Source organism: Protomyctophum parallelum (assembly GCF_964188405.1).
Source record: "Protomyctophum parallelum genome assembly, chromosome: 3".
Taxonomy (NCBI): Eukaryota; Metazoa; Chordata; class Actinopteri; order Myctophiformes; family Myctophidae; genus Protomyctophum; species Protomyctophum parallelum.
This window is the reverse complement of record NC_139698.1, coordinates 43,368,222-43,387,887: the sequence shown is the minus strand read 5'-3', so window position 1 is coordinate 43,387,887 and position 19,666 is coordinate 43,368,222. Positions and strand designations below refer to the sequence as shown.

The 19,666-nt window shown below is 42.4% G+C and overlaps 1 protein-coding gene across 1 annotated transcript in view; it reads right to left on the bottom strand.

The window, feature by feature from the left end:
* mef2d (myocyte enhancer factor 2d) overlaps window positions 1–11,962 on the bottom strand; it is a 76,962-nt gene extending 65,000 nt beyond the window's left edge. The window contains exon 1 of the mRNA XM_083761776.1: window positions 11,750–11,962. The gene's annotated coding sequence lies outside the window, so the exon portion shown is untranslated. The remainder of the gene's footprint in view (window positions 1–11,749) is intronic.
* Between the last annotated feature and the right edge of the window lie 7,704 nt (window positions 11,963–19,666).

Here is a 19,666-nt window from a genome sequence, read left to right as displayed (position 1 = left end):
ATAGAGAGAGAGACACACACAGAGAGAGAGAGAGTGTCAGTGGGTGGATGTCTAAGCACGTTGGTTCTTACATAGGGAGTACAGTACAGTATGTGGGCTGGAGAGCATGAGAGGCCTGACAGAGGTGAGGACGCATCACCCATCGAACACCATCAAATAAACCGTTATCTAACGCAAGCTCTGACACAGCCCAGCAGAAAACAACTTCACTTTCTATCCATTGAAATCACTGTTTTGACTATACTTTGTGTATATTCGTGCGTCTCTAAATGTTTTGATGAATTGAAAATGGTGGGCCCTATTGTAAACAAGTGTAATGCTTTATGGTGTCGTCCACTCACAAGTTAACAGTTTTTGTATTGAGTTGTACTTGAAATGTACTGTAATTCTTCAAACTGTTAATAAATCAATCAATCAATCAATCAATCAAAACTGCCATGTTCAGCAAAACATTTTGGCAGACCACATACGTTACTTTATAATACAAAAATGAATTTGGTGGCCTGGGCCGTAGCTCAGCGGTCCAGGCACCGTGGCTGGTAATCCAGTCTGGCAGCGTGCCGTGGGTTCGACTCCCGATGCCGACGGCCCTTACTGCAAGTAATCCTTATATATGAATAGAGACGACACCCGAGTTCTCCTCCCATCCACTTGCATTAAGTTGCTCAAAAGCGCATGATGATGAGGCGATTTCACTCCTCCTTCCGGGTAGGAACAGAGTGCATTCTGGGATGGATTGGACCCAAACACATGAACGCGCTGGCCGTTGACTATCATTGCGCGCGTTCACGTGCGCTCATGTATGAAACAGCGTTCACGTGTCATCATGAACATGCGCAATGATAGTCAACGGACAGCGCGTTCATGTGGTTGGTTCCAAACTGCAATACCAAATTCGGCCACTATGTCCATTTCGCCTCAGGGTTTCCTCCGGGTGCCGTCTCTATTCATATATACTCTCTCTCCACATTTCCTGTCAGCCTACTGTCTGTCCCTCCATAAAAAATATAAAGCCACACAAAATAAAAATGAATTTGGTGACACAATTTGGCAACAGCCATACTCCACTCCAGTTTATTAACCTAATATTAAACAACATGATACAAAATGAAAATCTACTAGAACATCCTCGAAGGATGAACCCTACCGATTAAGGTGATCCTATGGCTCCTCATAGGTCAAAATGTTCAATTGTACAAAATATCTCAAAATCGAAGGGTATATTGCCATGATGAAACTTGCTGTGCACACTCAGAGGTTGAATCCTATCCATTTCAGTGATCTTCATATTTCCTCTATTGCCTCCCTCAGGCCAAAATATCACAAGATAGTGAAGATACCTCAAAATGTAATGGACAGATTACCATGGTTTTCGGCACAATACTCTGCTCCGAGCAATACCTTGATAACCTATACCTGTGTGTAAGGAACAGCACAACCTCTACACAGGGGGGGGGGGGGGGTTGGCTAGCAGGACTGTTAGATGCTTAAGTCTTCAATAATGTATTCATTACGGTGCACTTTTCCTTAATCCGGTTTTGCTAAAGGTTTATTCAGCATGGAAAAAGGCCACTGTAAAGTAATGTGTTATGACTGACACGTTTCCAATTGTCACAGCGAATCAAAGGGTCATCCCAATATCTCTGGGGGGCGAGTGGTTAGACAGGCAGGGTTATGACATGTGGTGCATGACCTGCCATTTCAACACTTGGTCTACAGTGACATCAGATTGCATTTCCCAGTTGTTCCCTGCACTACTCCGATTGCTTCTGGGGATCAGCACCGGGAAAACACACACACACACACACACACACACACACGCACGCACGCACACACACACACATGCATGCAACCACGCACGCAGGCAGGCACGCATGCACACATTACACACACAAGCCTATGCATACTGTATCCACAAACACAACATAAACCCATGTTTGTGCACTTACACACATGTACAAATGTATGCATTCAAGCATGAATGCACATATTCTACACATGCCTGAAGTCATGAGTACAACTACACACATACACGCACACACACACACACACATGCTTAAACACAGAGAAGTGTGTCACTTTGTAAGGGTGGAATTTTTTCCCCTCTCCCAGCCCGACTCCTCCATCTCCTCTTCTCTCCCTGGAACTATTCCCAGCTCTGGGTAATGGTTGCTCCACAACAGAGAAGGAATGAGCCAGCCATCTTCCCCTGCTCCATGTTAGCTTGCGGCTAACTCAATGAGCCCTCTGCAGATGGTCCCATTACCCAGCCACAGCTGTACAGCCGTAAAACTGTGCCACGCCCCAGTGAGAAAGAGGTTGATATACATGATTCAAATGAGGGCATAACCTAGCTGCTGCGCTTCAGCGCTGTGGGAAGTGGAGGAGTCTCACCAAAGGTGTGGGTAGGAATAACAGAGCTTTGGAAGAGGAGGTGATATGATGAGGAACAAGAAGCAGCAGAACTTCAGATCAAAGGGTGCAAGACTGCAAGGAGAGCGAGTGACAGGGACAGCAAGATGGAAGAGAGAATGGGAGTCGTAAGCAAGACAGAGAGCCAGAGAGGATCAGAGTCATGGCAAGTGGGAGAAGGGTATAGTGCGAAAGTAAGAGAGGGAGGGGGAGATGTGTGAGAAGTCAGGGTGTAGTGTTTCAACTCCTGGATCTCATACGTACATGCTGTTTCAGCTGTGCTGGAGCAATGGGGTTGCTCTCACACCACAGCAACCCCATCAGTATGGTGGCACAGCAACTGTTCTTATTCTGTGACCGATATTTTATTTATTTTCTCACTTTACATTACAATCTATATCCTGAACATTGTCTTGTTTTTTCAATGTATATATTCCTATTCTGTCTTCTTGTCTTATCCACATGACAATTCCGTCCAACACTCAAACAAGAAAACTACTGGCTGGATCGGCATGGAATTTACTGTGCACCATCAACCTCCCCGGAAGATGAACACTAAGTGACATCATGACCTTTCCTCTGTGCCACCCTTGGGCTAAAATGTGCTTGTTGCTAGCACATAAGATATCTCAAAATCTAAGAAGATATCTTCAAAACTATACTACTTTTACCCTTTTGATCTTAAGACCAGAAAGAACTTTTTTTCCTGAATTAGTGCTTCTCACCTTTAGTGCTTCTCATTACAGTTCTCTGTGCTCCCTGACATAGCAGCAACAACATACCTCAAGTGAAATCATGAACTGAACAAGCATAACTGAATCTAGAATAAATAATATTGAGCTCTATTGTGCATTGTCAAATAAATAAAACAAAAAAGATGCTTCACTGGGTATCATTCAGTTAATTGGTGTTTAATTGACTGTGTCAATTGACTGTGTCAATTAAACATTGCCATAGTATATTTCTGCCATAGTATATTTTTGTCATTATTTGTTATTGTCTATGTACACTGATATATCATTTATTCTACTCAAGCGTTGTCGGAAGTTGAGTTCCGACGTATTCCGTCTGCTTGGCCATATATGGTGTGCCGGAAGTAAGCTCACTAGTCACTAGCAGCTCACAGTGTGTTTGTAAGCAGCGTGGCACTGACAATATTTCTTTCATTGTTTCATGTCCACATTTACGTTTACTGTTTATATTTAAGTTTTACGTTGTGTTTCATTATGGGTTGAATTGATTCATTTATTTATTGTTTTCAGTTAGTTAGTTAGTTTTGTTTCTTTGGGTTTCCTGGACCTCATTTGTTTCATGCTATTATGCAGCCAATGAGGTAAATGTAAATTTCAATATATTTTCATTTATTATGTTTGTGTGCTTTACATTATTATTATTACATTATTTTATTCTCATTTCTGATCGTTGTTTATTTATTTTATTTAGTTTTACGTTGGTAGTTTTAAGCCATAAGAGTGCACAAATAAAGCCACCAGTAAAGATAAACGACTTACTCATTTTTGAACCACATGAAGGGAGTAGAGTGACAGACTGAATTGTTTTTTCTTCTTGCCCTAAAGATTGCCAAAGCTGAACTAAATGGATTCAAATATAAGTGGATTTTGACACCAGTCAGTCTCAGTCAAGGTCAAACCAACCATAATGGTTGATATACTATAACACTGCCACTGTGTCTCTCCACTCATCTCCTGTTAGTTAAGGTTAATCCTTCAAATGTGTATGGTTAAGTTGCATTTAACCTACATACTGTAGGTTGTGATGTCTTGATCCCGGCATACTGGCCCTCGATCCCGTCGTATACATGATGTCCATTTGGTTAGCTTTGCAACGTGACCCTTTCGATTGGTAAAGACTATACTAAGAGGGCAGAAAATACAACTTAATCTGGATAAAACACTATGGCAAAACTGGCCTGAGAGCAAGGGAGGCAAATTAAATCACACAAGGGTATGGACATCGGTTGTAACAATGAGGAGAGTTTTAATATACTGCTACAGTTTCCATAATCCCAGATCAAAATAAACATTACAAGCATTTATTGTTTTCATATATTAATCGGTTTCTACCTATAGCTAGAATGAGGTCAGTGTAGATACCCATTTCAGTTGCAAAGCTGGATATTTCAAGAAAAGGAACAATTTAGTGTGCCAAGTAGTTTTTAGCTTAATGTTTTCTTCTCTCTGCTGTTTAAGTTTTATATAACAGATCTTTACAGAATGGTTGTAGTGAGCAGTTAAGGCCTGGTGAGACGCCTGTCCCTATTCAAGTATGACTAATGATGTTCTATAAACAGAACCGAATTACACACCACACCAGCACCATTACACTGGTAATAGAATTATGAGAATAGAATACATTATCTTGACTTATACACGTATAAAGCATTTAGTACTAACACCGTCATCCACAGCAACATACAGTGGTTAAGCAGGCTCACTGTAGTGTAGGGCTTTGCAAAAGCAGTTCTTTGAGGGGACAACAAGTCTGTTGATGGATACATTGCCAGGCTGTTGCAGGGTGAGTCTGTGACTTTCTGGGTAATGGGACAGTCTTACTAGGAAATGCTAGGGCACACTGCCATCCTGACCTATACCATCATAATTCCTATGGTTTGCCCAATCAAAACATGTGTAGTAGTGATGCGCGGGCCGGCCCGTTGCCCACAGGTCCCGCGGGTTGACCCGCGGGGCGGACAGACAGGTCAAAGTTTTCAGCGCAATTATAGCGGGGCGGGCGCAGCGTGGCAGAAAATGAGGGGGGAAAAAGCATTCTGGTACCTTCTCTTCCTCTCCTATTCTGTCTCTCTCCCTCCCTGATGTTGCTCTTCCGTCTCTCTCCACCTGAAATCATCTAGCTTGTTCAATGTGTTGCTAATTTGATCAAGTATGCACAGCTGCCAATAATATCCTCATTAATCATTATCCTGATATCCTGACCCTGTGCTGCACGGCAACTGTATTTGAATGTAACATGTAATGTTGTATGACACGACACTCACTGTAGTCATCGTTCAATGTTCTCTCATGTACACAATTATAAAAGATAAATAATATCAATTGTCTATACTAAAACCGAACCTGTATGGGGCTGAATGTGCTATGGTTTTGTTCGCTCCTGTTTCATCCATGCACTGACTGAAAACACAACTCTCTCGCCCCGCGCATCACTAGTGTATAGCGTTAGGCCGGCGTCCCAATAATAATTCGACACCCATAAATCTGACTACCCAATATTCCGACCATAGAGCCTCATACTAACACTATCCCCAAACCCTAACCCTAATCACACACGGAAGCAAGCCACGGATGAGTCTTAACCAGCTGTGTAGTCTGACTAACCGGATTTCGGACTAACACGTGTCAAAACATGATAAGCATCATACTCTGACAGATAAATTAAAGGGTAGAGAAAACTAGAGAGGACTGATTACTTTGGCAAAATGTGGTTTTGAGTCCAACTGATTGTGTGTAAATGTCCAACTGCCCCTTTTGCCACAACACTGCATGACGTCCGAGGAGCCTCCACCTTATTTAAGGTGTTTTGTTTTAATTTAATCATAATTCATAATGAAATTCATTATGTATTTTTGTACTAATGTGGGTCCCGTTAGATGGCGATGCTAAATTTACATTTTGGTGTGGGAACCAATGGTCTAGGAGGTAAATGCACCGACAGAAGTCAAATTGAGCAAATCCTCCATTACTTCATTGTCAAAATAAAAGCATCCATGTCGAAATTTTATATGTGACGCATTTTGGAAATAATGGCGCAACATCCAGTTCACCGTTCCTGCCACCAGAGCAGAGGTTGGGAAGTAGGGAAGTCATCATGAAGGTTTCAGTTCCTGGCTATAGCTAGGGTTCGGATGAACTACAATAGACTTGCCTAGTCTTGTTCTGATGTGTGACATCATAAATAAATAAAAGGTGTTCCTTTTAAATAGTTGACTGGACATTTTAGTAAGAGGGTGAAAAGCCCAAATCAAAGGCTAGGTTTAGCTAGTTAGTTAAATCATCAAAACTGGAAGGAAGGAAGGAAGGAAGGTCCGAGTGTCAATAGGCCGACAACCTACGTCAAACCCTAACCTAACCATAACCGCAAGCACGGGAGCAGCGTGGGGTATCAGCAGCCACTTTGGATACAAATAACATAGCAGCCAACATCTTCGACCCATGAGTCTCCGCAAGCCTGCCTGGCGAGGACGTGTTGTGATTGGCCAGTCTTCGCATTGACTGGCAGTTCTGCCTTGGTGAAGGAAAAGTACTGCTGTATTAGCAGACAACCCGCAGCATTCCAGGTTCAAACAAAATCCTTCTAGGTGCAAGGCTCGAAGATATAAGTTGAGGTGAAGAAAATTCCAGCACTCATTGTATGTCCATTTATGTATGAGATACAATCAACAGTAATTGAACACAGGTGTCAACCGTTATCATCTTACACAGTATCAATAAGAAGTCTCTATTTATGGTACCAAGACAGGATAAATATCATGTAAGCACAATCGAATAAATAGTATAGTAAAATATGAATACATCACAATGAGCTATCATAATGAATGTGGGGCAGGCCCCTAAAGTGCCTGGAAAGCTAATAGACTAAAAAGACATTGATACATCTTAAACCCATTAGAAATGTATAAAGACAATAGATAAATGGAAAACATTAATAGAAAACATTAAATATAGATAAGGAGGGAGACCTTTGGAATACAGATCACTCCTATCAGTGCTCATTATAGAACTTATAAACCGTAAGGTAATTAGAATTTGAAAATGTCCAATTGTGTATGACAATGTGGCCGACTATGGGTTTATTCAATTGTGTTTCCATGATATGTATCCTGTCTTGGTACCATAAATAGAGACTTCTTATTGATACTGTGTAAGATGATAACGGTTGACACCTGTGTTCAATTACTGTTGATTGTATCTCATACATAAATACCACACGCGTACGTTTTCATTCTCAGAGGTAAATAAAATCATGTAAAAGGACATACAATGAGTGCTGGCAAGTTCTGCCTCGGTAAATGCAAGGATGAAACTCATGTCTCCCCTGTACAATGTAATCCAGTCAAGCCCCTGAGTCTATAATACATTTATGGAAGGATGATTGTTATTGCTTAAATATATACGTTAAATATGTATATGGCAAAGTTTTAAATCATAAGTACTCTAAATAAACATGCAACTTCTTCCCTCCCTTTACTGTGACTGTATGCTCATTACCTTAATTGCTGTTTAACCCCTAGATCAGCAGCTGATGATGACTCAATTAAGAGCTTGATATAGAGGAGACAGAGATTAGTTCTGCAAGTAAGGTTTGTTACCCTGTTGCCACAGCTTTTCTGGACCCTAATACTTCACTATGGCCTGGCACATTGGTTCTCAGGTTATGACCTCACCTAGAAGCCATTTTGAAATCACAGTGGGTACTGGGTAGAGATCGTGAGGCAAAACTTGCCAGTGCTACTTTCCGTGTTAATCGGCTGATGACATCTGCTCTGTGTAAAAGCACCTTTGGCCTGAAGTTCCATTAGTCGAAAATGAGCGTGTGACATTTCTTTCCCTGCTACAAATTGCTGGGGTAAAGCGAGGCCCTGCAATGATTGAATCATAGCCATAATAGCAGAAGGCAGGACCCTCCCTGCTGTGCAGTAGAGTTCTTCCTGTTCTCCCCGCTCAGCGTGGGAATAGCAGTGGGCAAAATCTGCCCTGGAATAACATAAAAGAGGCCACAAAAGCAACATGACCAGAGCACAAACACAGGTACTAAGTGCTCGGTGAGACGAAAATGCTTCCTCACTTTGAAAGCTGCATGTCTTGAGGTGTCAGGCTTTTAGTAAAACGTTAGAAAGGGGACTTGCTCTTCTAACCTTGTACAGTATGAATGCTTTTCAATTGTCGTGGAGCAAGTTCACAGTTTGGGCTAGCTAGTGCAGGGTTTCCTAAACATTCCCGTGCCAAGCATGCACGATGTTTTGTGTGTGTGTGTGTGTGTGTGTGTGTGTGTGTGTGTGTGTGTGTGTGTGTGTGTGTGTGTGTGTGTGTGTGTGTGTGTGTGTGTGTGTGTGTGTGTGTGTATATATATGGATTTGGAGCATGGAGCAGCACCTTTGCAAGATATAGAGCAGCCAGCCATGGGTTTACTAATAATCTAATCAGTCAATACATTGTCCAGCAAAAAAAAGGGATTACTGAAAATGATTAGACCATATTGAAAATTCTGCCTATACAATGAAGATCTGGTTTATGATCTGGTTTAGATTTTACTGAGTGGAGTGTTCTGTAAATGCTCTCAGAGAAAGTGTGCCTTACTTAACTTGCTCTTTGGGTTAATGTATCAAATCTATCGATAGCTTAAACACAACAGTTCTCCTAGCAGCCAGGGAGAGCATTGTTGTCAACCTAGTAGAAAGAAACGGGAACTGCCCATAGCCCATCTTTATAGCCCAGTTTGTCTTTTTCCATTAAAACCCAATGAAGTAAAGGACATCCAGGCATACTATGGAAACAACACACATTGACATGTCCACACAGAAATATCCACACATACAGTCTACAATTATGGCTCCAAGATGGGCACACAAACACAATGATCTAGTCATGCAGTCTACAAAGACTGTGACACTATGTTGTGTCTGGGGAGAACAATGGCTATTTGATTGTGTTTGCAATTCAGCAGGAAGCTAGAGCTGGAGAGAATTATACTTCCTCAAACTGGTGGTAACAAGGGAAGGAGCCTCTTTTCCCTCTGTTTCAACTAGAGCCAACAGAGAGTGCTATAAGGCACATGGCTAAGGTTCAGCATGGTAAACACTAAACAGTCTTGTTTGGGTGCAGACCATTACCTTGATGTAAACTACGCATCTTGCATGAAACTCAGTAACTGTATTATCCAAATTCGCATTATGCGAATTATGCAATTATTAACTGTATCACGATATATAGGTCCTGTAATATGGTATTGATTGCAATATATCTGGACAGTTGCCCTGACATTAGCCTACACTTGCTCAGAGAGTACCATGTGCCTTTGCTTGCAGTCACGCTTCTCAGGCACACAAAAGCCCATTACTTTAGCTGAGCCTATAAGTTATCTGGAGCTTAAGCCCTTCACAGTGAACTAGACCAGTTACTTTCTATCGTCCAATTTATGGATTGTTTGTGTGTGTGTGTGTGTGTGTGTGTGTGTGTGTGTGTGTGTGTGTGTGTGTGTGTGTGTGTGTGTGTGTGTGTGTGTGTGTGTGTGTGTGCGTGTGCATGGGTGGGTAAATGTGTGGGATGGCTGATGAGCCTCTGAGTGTGTAAGAGGCAAGGGGGTCTCTAGTGCCAAGAGAGAATAGAGACGGACAGGCAGACAGACAAAGAGACAGGTGTGAGATTGATTTGGTGTAAAAAGAAAGAAAAAAAAGCATTCAACATCTCTATTACTCTCTTCACATACACACACGAGACACAGATTTGATGGAGATCAAGCAGAGGATGATGGCGGAAGATTCTAATGATGTTAGAATTGAGGCCACACTTTGGGAGACTCAAGAGAGCCAATAAGTCTCCCAGGGAGAGGAGAGATAAGATAAGGTGGTAGGTTTGGGGGGTGTAAAGCTCCCATTAGCTTTGACATCTTGACAATGTCAGAGACAGCACCACATTCGTATTCATTTGTCAGCCAAACTCCCCCATCCTGCTCATGTGTCAGAAAACCCAGTGCACTGCTGATATAAGAATGCTGCCTCCATGTCACAAAGTTGGAAAACTGGGAATATTTACTCTGCAGGTCTTTGTCAGAGGCAATTACCATTGTTCAATCTAAGATGTCAGATGTCTAACAACAAAGTAGTCATATGTCCATGACATTACATTTGATCTAAACCATGTATTAAGAAGAACCTACAATTAGCGTGGCAGAGAGAGAAAGCGTTTCAGTGTGCTGTTGTTGTTGTTGTTGTTGTTGATGATGACGACAAACTGACAGTAGGCATATAGGTACAGGCTACAGCACATGACTGTTCATGACATGTGTTGCGGGACTTAACAGCTGTCCCTCCCTGTCCTAACTGCAAACACAAGCTACTTGGTGGGCATGGGAAACTCTTGAGGCAGCCATGTCCTTCTGGGGACAGCTCAGAACCAGTAATCTGCTCTACTCTGACAACTCGGACGCTTTCCAGGGCTGCTGAGCACCCTTATCTGGTCTGACTCCCTGGAGATCCTGTCTCTGCCATGTGACACCCTGTCGGGAATCACGACTCCACCTGTCCGTGAGCATGCTGAATATACTCATCGGTTCCCACCGGTTACACGTGAATGTTAGCCTATTATATAGACAGGGGAACGTTTTATCTGACCCGTGTGGGATTACCGACGACGTCGATCTTTCTATGATCCAATGAGCAGCATAAAGCATTTATTCGGATATGGAAAAGCTGACACAGATAGACCAGAATTTCTAACAAACTGCGTTAACTTGTCAGAAGCTTATTCTAGTTAATTGTTGATGATATCATACTAGCTAGACTTCATTGCAGGCTACATTATTTCCGGATTTTTTTTAGGAAATCAGAAGTTTGATGATACTTTCTCCTGAAAGGCAATTGCGCTCGCAGATATGAGGGCACAATTGCTTCGGCTCTGTGATATTAAAGTGACATTAAATTATTCTGCACATACGTACTTGCATGCCTATGCATGTGCAGATGGTAAACACACTTCACACACATTCACCAATCAAACACAATAGGTTTTAACCTTGCAAATAGGCTACTGGCACAAGGTGTTCTGGTCTGTCCACTTTTTCTGTGCAGTAAATACGTCAGTTAACGCGTAAACAAAATTGATAGTGTGATAAAGTTAGCAATAAACTAGGCATGCAATTCACTAAGATGAAATCCATTTACCGAAATGAAGAGAAATTGCGTCAAAACCTCGGTGACACTTGCCATAAATCGTTTTGACAGCTCCTAATGAACTGTTATGACTGTTGCGCACATGAACAGACGATCCAGCACGATCCCAGCTCGGACAATAAAAACGAAGTCTAGAGGGATGTCTCTGTTTAAACAACATAATAGGAACCTCTCTTTATTAGACTACAGCGTTATAACTTGGCAAACTCCGTGAATCACCGCGTAGCTTACCCCTTATGACTAACAGACTGCGCGAGACGAAACCGTATAATTATGAACTCCCTGTGAAACATGTTTAAATAATATACCGTAAGCATGGTATTCAGTATTTAGTTGTCAGAAGTATCCAGTTAAAGGGCAACAGTGTAGCAAAGCAAAATTGAGAACATAAGCTTGAAAAGAGTCACTTACCCTAGCACTGTATCCACATCTGTTTGATGAGACAGACTGGCGATTCAAAGACTATAGCCTACAAATCTATCTATACAAACTGCATAGAGCGGATGGTGAAGATGACAAATAGCCCTCAAGTGAGCTCGGTAGGCTTTCAATTAAAAATATTTTTACTTCATGTAAAAGGCAACTATTTAGTTTTGTCAAATGATACACTGTAGATTGTGCCTAATCTATCTTGAGTAGCATTGCTTTATGATTGACATTGGCTGAACCAATAGGCGCGTGCTGTTCACGTTGCTTAACCAATCAAGTCATCAGCGCTGACTTGGTGGAAGGTGAAGTAGGAAGGACTGATGGCGACATCATGTGTTAGAGAGAGTATATATCCCTCCGCTTCTCACAGCAACATCTACATCTATACAGTACCGTATATTAAAAATGGGCCATTTCAATGATATTTATTATTATTAATATTATTATTGTCATACTAGAATATCCGGAGTTAGCACATGGACTTAATGTAAAACTTTTTTATGTATGAAAATAATAATAATAATATATACATATATTTTTTAAATATATAAATGTAGGCTATAATATGCTTTTGCAGTTTTATCAAGTTTCCTCGAATTAAAATGGAAAAGTTTTACAATGACGTGGTTGAGTGTTAGCTAGTAGGGACACTAAAACGTTTTGGTGGCAATATTACCTTTTGGATACCACGACTGCAATTAAAGTAGAATTCATTAAAGTAGAATTATGACTTGATAACCGTCACACTTGCCTACATTACACTGGATAATGCTGAGGGGTGATGTCTTCCGACCTATTTTGTCTCGTGTCGGCGGAAGAACATAGTGTTTACAGTGAGGAAAGGGGTGACGTTACAGTGACAGACACACATACAATGTAGCGCGTGTCAGTGTAAGCTACGTCGTGTATTACTTCAACTAACAGCTTCATTTATCCGAGCGTGCCTTTGCTCTTCGTTGAAATTGTAGGCAACATTGCGTATTTACACCTTAACCATGCCGTTTCTGTATTATTCTGTTTTCATTTCCCAGATACTGTACAAATGGTCTACGTCACGTTTCGTCAGTCTGGAGCTAATGGTTTGGCTGGAATATTTAAAGTCATAGCTGTGCAGAAAGGAATGGTGTACTGGTAGCCCTATCGTGTGGACTCAGGAACAAGGACCCAGTGTTTCCTTTACTAGTGAAATAGGAAACCTTAAGCACGATGTTTTAGCAATAGGCCTACTGAAAGTCTGAGAAGTCTGAAAATAAAAGTGTGATGTGCAATATTTAACAATATTACTTTCTAGTTTAGGCTTTAGGAAATGGCCGGCATTACACCATATCCTTATAATTAGCCTGTTGCTCACTGCCAATCATTCTGCCACATACACTCACAACAAACTTTCAACAGGTGTGTGTGTGTGTGTGTGTGTGTGTGTGTGTGTGTGTGTGTGTGTGTGTGTGTGTGTGTGAGAGAGTTTGTGTGTGTGTGTGTGTGTGTGTGTCACTTAGGCCCCTTTTCCACCGGTTGGGAATCGGTTCAGTTCTTTTTGGTTCTTAGTCTATGAGCCAGACCTCCAAAATTGGAATGTTAATTATGAATTGAGTGTGCAAAACCATACCTAGGCATCATATACAGTAGGAAAATATGAAAAAGCTACTATACTGTGGAAGGGTTATCATATATTAATTTACTTATATTGATCCTACAATTTAATATAGGTATGGTTTTGCCCACTCAATTCATAATTAACGTTCCAACTTTGGAGGTCTGGCTCATGGACTAAAAACTGGTTCTGAACTGAAGGGTTCTGAGAGTTATAGGACTTATAGGAGCCACAGTTGAGTCAGCATGTCATATTCTGAAGCAGTGCAAGTTGTGCAACATATGGGGATGGGATGGGGTAGTAGTGAATGGACCACTGACTTGTAGGCCTACATGGTTTAAGCTGTTTCACTTAAATAAACATTGGATCTCTTGTGCTATCAATGAAGCAGACAGATAAAGCTTGAGAGAGAATTGGGGGTAATCAAGTAACTAGTGAGAGGACAGGGCTTTGAAGACGAGAGAGAGAGAGAGGGAGGGAGAGACGGATTACACAGTGTTTTATGCTTTATGTAAGGAGCTTATGCAGAAGGGTTTTGCAGAAGAGAATTAATGCAAACAGACGGGCACCCTATTCCCTCCTCACATCGGCCCTGTTCATACAGCTGGCCAAGCCAGTGGTCAACTCCATGGCCCCTAGGTCAAGGAAGTGGCATGGGAAATGAATGACAACAAACCGCCATATTATGAGAATTTGGCATAAGTATGCCTAACTTAAACACACAAGACAATGACCTTTTATGGAAAATCTCTGTGGCGTTCACTCAAAGGTTTCCGTTACATCATTACATAATTATTCATTATTCATCCGTGTACCAAAATGAGATGTTTTCAATTTGATCAAGTGATACAAATGTATGCAAAATGACGGATATCACACAATTCACAGATATCACACAATTCACCTTTCTTTAACATAACATAAAGACTTGGACATGTAGTGCTTTGGAAATGGATTAATCATAGACCATTAGATACACTTTAGATAAACAGAAATATGCAAGAATCCTATATTCATCTGTTATAAGGTTTTCTTCAACACAATATTATATATTATAGCAGAACTTTGAAGTATAGCCTTCATTAAGGCAAAAATCACTAACCGATACATAACAGCAACTCGAAGCACAACAGGTGTCACTTATCTGTCAAAAAGCGGGGACAATCTTTCCCATGGATTTATGTGAGGTTTCTACAGGTCAGATGTTGATGAAGACTTTAAACGTGAATGCTATTTAAACACATTCCACACACATGTGCCTGGCTGTCACTTTATGATTCTACACACATTGTAAACATCAAAATGGCATTTGACTGTCAATAGATTATGCAGAGGCATGATCTATCTATTTATTTATCAAAGGGACAATGCACAATAAATGTATTGCACCAGAAACATCTTAAGAGCTCATTTACATAGTCCCTAGATGGGCATCATCACTGCATGGGCACACACAGAGCAACAAAGAAACATATAAAATACGCATTATAACAGTCAAGAAAACCAGTCCTAGCGGACATTAAGAAATATCTGCTGGGACATTTGTGGATGACATCTGCCAGGCAGATATTCAGATGGAAGGCAGATTCTGCCTGCTATCTGACCATGTGGAGCAGGCACAGGTGCTCTTGACCAGAGTAGTGGAGACCATGCCAAGGTTGGTCTTGGGCTGATTGCCAAGGAAACGGAAGTGCTCACCAATAACATTCTCTCGGACCATCCACCTCTAACAACAACATGAGGCACTACACTGAAATAGTCGATGACTGGAAGTCAATACCTGGCTCATGGGTCAAGTCGTCAGAGCAAGACCTTATAGCAGTGGTTCCCAAAGTGGGGTCTGGGGACCCCCAGGGGTCCTTGAGGGAGTTCCAGGGGGTCCCCAGTAAAATGACAGGGGGGGTCCCTGGTATGTACTGTATTTTCTAATGGGGATCCGCGGGCTAATGAGTGTCAATTTGGGGGTCCTTGACATGAACTGCCTTATAGTAAGGAAAGCACTTGCATGAATGGCTTTGAATGCCATCAACAGAGGGGAAAACAATAACTTAACCTAACACTCCTTTCCGAAGGGAGCTGAACGTAAAACAAAAGGATAAGCAAAAGTTAACCAACAGAATGATAGCGAACAGCTGGAGCTAAGTTAGCGATGTCATCTCAACGAACGCCAGGCAGAGTGTGTCCTTTATTAGTGGACAGTCCGAGGCCTCCGGACCGTCACATGACCGGCTTGGCCAATGAGGGTTATCAAAGCCTCACAAGGCTTCTACCGGTTCTCACGAGAGATGGCAAGCGATGTCCCTAACATCCTTCATCTGCACTTGGAAAAGCAGAATTACAATGATAACAGCAGCAGCACTGACCGCAGTGGCACAGTGTAAACAAGGCTGCTGACAGTCCTGATATATAAGCTCCATAACTGTAAAGAATGAACTTTTATTGGCTATAGTATAAATATATATATGGAAATAGGAATAAGTACATATATATATATATAACGAACCATAACATAACAACACCAGAAATAACAATAATAAACAGCTTGCCGTTACACCACCCCACAATAATTTAGCTGAAAACTTTGAGCCGTCTGTTCGGCCCACGGGTCAACTGATAGATTACTGTAAAAAGTTCCAAAACAGTCTGTAGTGCTGTCGCCTCACAGCTATAGGTCCTTCCATACTCGAGGCGGGGTTGGCGAGAGGGCATTTCTGTGTGGAGTTTGCATGTTCTCCCGTGTCCCCTAGGGTAGGTACCCTCACAAAAAACATGCAGTAATCCTGGTCTCTACCTCCCCCTGGCCAGCCGGGGCGCCTGATGGAGGGGAAAGGAACTGATCGGAATAACATGTTCCTTCCACACGCTACGTCCGGCCGGGGAAACTCTCCTTGTCAGGTGAAAAGAACCAACTTGGACTCCTCATGCATAGAAGGAAGCATGAGATCAGTCCGCTGCCCCCCCCCAGGTTGGCAGAGGAAGTGTAACGCCCAGGATAACATTGGATAATTGGCACTGGGTGAAGAAATGGGTTGCAAAACCGTGGGATAAAGTGAGGGGTGCTCTTATCATCTTACATCAATTACAACAATATAGCTGCAAGCAGTGATAAGGCGGCACCAAGTAATAAGCCAATAAACAATAAGAATAAGCCATAGAAACATGGAAGACTGAACTTGAGAAAAAGAAGACCATGTAATTGTGACAAGGTCAGTTTTAATTGTGGGGGGAAAAGGTTCTTGAAGACTCATACGCAGAGTTGGCGGTGCCCGGATTTGAACCCATGACCTTGTACTCCTTGTACGACTGAGATATATGGACACAATCAGTTGTTTCATCTTACTGGTCAGTGACAGATGTTTTCCCCATGAGTCAAGGAACATGTGGAAACATATGCTACATAGCTACTTGTTCGGCATGAGGAGACGCATATGTGCCGATGGTCAAACGGTTCATGTGCTATGCATGGTCAAAGTTTGCATTTTCAATTGAGTGCTATAGTGCCACTCTTTGGCCAATGGTCAATCATGGTCATCATCACCGTTTGGCATGGCCCTCTACCATATCCCCAAGGTTGGCGAAACCCGAGTGCACAGTTCAGCCAGAACTGATAATTTTGGCGGAAGAAGGAGATGAAGAAAAAAACAGACAAATACAATAAGGGCCAACACAAACCAACACAAACATTAACGTCATTAACAATAAAGAGACAATATGACGTAAACGACACATTATGACGTACATTTTCCTTTTATTGCCAATGCGTTTACTAAACGAACTTTGAACTAAAGACAAACATTAAACCTATGTATAGGAGGGGCTAGCTAGCGCCTCTCACCCGTGTGAAGTGAGGGGCGCTCTTATAATCTTACAACATCGAGGATGATGTAATGATGATGTAAAACAAATGGTGTCAAAACAAACATTAAATTCTCTTCATTGTCAATAGCATTTTTAAAACAAACATTAAACCTGTATATACGAGGAGCTAGTGCCCCCTCAAAAAAAAGTTGCAAAACCTGTCAGTCGGTCGGTCGGTCACACCTCCATATATAGTTGCCAGTCCATTACGTCTTGTGACATCACGCCTTGTGACTTCACGTCACGCCTCGTGACATCACGTCACGCCTCGTGACACGCTCAATATATTGCTGTCGCCATATCTCGATCTGACACACTGACCTCATCAAACCCTGGATAGCCATACATGGAGAAGACTGGATCATCACCTACATCTGCTTATACTGTATGGAGCTAGCCAGCAAATCTACATCTGACCTCTGACACCAGATTAATGGTTTAACTCGTGCCGCGACACGAGTCATACTTTCAAATGAACCAAGTTCATCACCTAGATCTCCATATATGAAGATCACATTCACAACACTGACCACATCAAACCCTGGATAGCCATACATGGTTTGACATACTGTACTAGATCTGCATATGAGCCGGCCAGCAACTCTACATCTGACCTCGCTGACACCAGATTAATACGTTTAAATCCTGCTTCTCAACTGTGCCGTATTAAGATGCTCTCTTGTTTCAGTGCTTCTCGCCCTCATGCGTCTTACTGAATCCCAGTGGGTCCCAACCTTAGCACTTTTAACACAGTTGTTGCAGACTCTTATCACTCTCTTATAGCTTTCCCCTCCCAGCTGTTAATGTAAACTTTTAATTGCCCTTTCCTACCTGGTTTCAGGGGCCTCAGACCTGAAAGTCATTCAACACAAACATGGCCATGTTGTTCTAATTATTGTCTCCACCAGGCCGAAGGCATGGGGGGAGAGTATGTTTTGCACTCCGTCCGTCCGTCCATCCGTCCGTCCGTCCGTGTGTCCGTCCGTGTGTGTGTCCGTGAGCAGCTAATCTCGGCCACCGTTAACCCGGTCGATGCCAAATTTTGCACACACACTCCCTGGATGCAAACGATGAACCTCTGCCCCAAACTTTCCAGAACGGCCTGTTATAGCGCCACCAGGAGGCCACTTTGTGCAAAACAAGTTTTTGCACAGTACACCTACAGATTTTGTCCAAACATCGCGCAAATTGGTACACAGTCTCTCTAGAGCCATTCAACGAAACCGGTCTTTCAGATTTCTCAGACTCCATCCTGATTGGTTAAGATTGGCTTCCAAAGTTCACAGGAGTGCTCAGTTTCAAACAAAATGCTGCAAATCATGAACGCATCGCGTGATTTCCATGAAATTGTGCACGCACATTCCCACTAGGCCGAGGACGAAATGCCACATGAACAATTTCAACTCAGCCTCAAGGTGGCGCTATAACTGGCCGAAAAGTGTTTTTACCTCTAACTGCACGGATCTGTGGATAATTTACTTTTGTTGCCCTTTTATCCAACCACCAGATGAAGGCAAGCTGCAATGTCCTACATTCCTATCCTGGTGGAGACCTGTGCCCAGAAGGGCACTTTTTCTAGTTTGTGCCAGTGCCAGTAATTTGTTCTCTCTTACTATTTTCCTGCCTGCCTTCCTGCCTGCCTGCGCCTGCCTGCCTGCCTGCCTGCCTCTCTCTCTCTCTCTCTCTCACCCTGCCTGCCTGCCTATGTAGTTACACTTCCCCCCCCCCACCCTCTCTCGCTGTCTCTTAGTCACCCAGCTGGAGAAGAGTATGCTGGTCCATGTGTGAGAGGTGTGTGGGTGCAGTTCCCTCTCTCTGCAGTGACCCGCTGCTCCGCCACACTCCGCTTCCACAGCATCCTGCTGGCTGCCATAGCAACTGAGTGTCCATGGCAACGGAGCCAACAAACGCCCCCACTCCTTATTCAGCTTGTACCCCACAATTAGTGCTTAAGTGTGGCAATCATTAGAACAGAGTTGCACAACCGATATGGGGTAGGCCTATATGGAGCCTTGCTTGCATGGTTGCCATTAAACATGAAAAGAATCAACTTCAGCTAATCTCGCTGGTCTCACTAAAGCCCAGCCAATAAGAGCTGTTAACAGATGAAAAAAGGTTAAGTAAAGGTCAGAGCTAAAGAGGCTTGATAAGGACAACTCTAAGGACAAAGCTATGTCCAGTGAATAGACAGCTTTTGTTACTGTTTGTAAATTATATATCTTGTAAATTATATATATTATCGTGTTATGATATTAATTGATGTTTGGATTCACATAAATACTGGCCAATCAGAATGCCTGTTGCCTGTGATTGATTAATTCTGGCCAATCAGAATGCCTCTGATTTGCTCGTTTACATATGAAGACACTACAATGTCAAGATATATATTGACATATATGATATTGGCCTGGTTTCCCAAAGGACACCCCTTGGTGTAAGAGGTATGGTGT